The sequence below is a fragment of the Callorhinus ursinus genome, unplaced genomic scaffold (genome assembly GCF_003265705.2).
Source record: "Callorhinus ursinus isolate GAN/ISIS: 27379988/994484 unplaced genomic scaffold, GSC_fseal_2.0 scaffold23, whole genome shotgun sequence".
In the NCBI taxonomy this organism is placed as follows: domain Eukaryota; kingdom Metazoa; phylum Chordata; class Mammalia; order Carnivora; family Otariidae; genus Callorhinus; species Callorhinus ursinus.
The window spans coordinates 22,167,667-22,168,757 of record NW_027397085.1 but is presented as its reverse complement, the minus strand read 5'-3'; positions in this window follow the sequence as shown (position 1 = coordinate 22,168,757).

The following is a 1,091-nucleotide window of genomic DNA, read 5'->3' as shown; positions in this document are numbered from 1 at the left end:
AGTAGATACCACTGACCACTGACCTACAGTGGAATGAATACTCTACTAGGACTTAGGGATTCAGTGAAGAAAACAGAGTCCTTTCAAAGTATTTCAGTCCAGAGGAGAGAGGAAGAAATTGTTTATTAGCTCTGCTATCTTTCTGGTTTGGCTGAGATGTGGGATTTAGCAGTCCCCAGTTAGCTTTGGTGTGACATACATCTTTGCTTGAATCCTAGCTTCACCTCTTATCAGCTGTGTGAATGTCACTCTGAGCCAGTTCTATACTTTCTGTGAGCCTCAGTTTCTCCATATGTAAAATGGTGACAATAGGTCTGCCTTGCAGGGCTGCTGAGGGGATTAAAATAGTATATGCAAAGTACCTACCATAGGTTTAAGACGGGTGTTCCAAAATGGTAGTTATTAAAAAGAAAAGTCTGATTCTGCACTGGAACCACTTTTTAAGAGTCACTTCTGAAGAGTGACTTTATAGCTAAAACTTAAAGCCCCGATGATATTAATTAGTCTTAAACAAACACTGTCTCTTTACCTCACTTTGATATAGTAAGTTTTAGGGTATATAATTCAACTGCTGCCAATTGGGCAAGGGTGGTATTTGTTTTCCTGTTCTGTGTAGCTATGTACATTTTCAGTATCCTGAGTTATCAAGCTTTGACTATAGGGAAGTGCATTTTGTCTCTTGAAAGATGCAATGAGTCCCTTTAATTATTTCACATTGATTCAATAAAATGGTTCACTGTAGTTTCGGCTCAGATCAGATATTTGCAGTATGATTTGTGTAACTGTTGAGCGCAAAATAACTGAATTCCAAGCTCATGTTCATTTGAATAAGCTGTGGCAATGAAACAATGAAATGATTATATATGAATAATCATGTACATATGATACATATACATCTGTATGTATGCCCACTCTAAATATCTAAAAAGAGGAGAATCCAGTAAGATATAAATATCTTAATGTCTATATATAGACAAATAATAAAACTCTCAAATGATAAAACTTTCATTATAACTGCAAAGAGTTTCTTCCATTCATTCAAGCTGATAGTTTGTTTTCACTTTTTATACATGCCAGTGATTTGCTTTCTA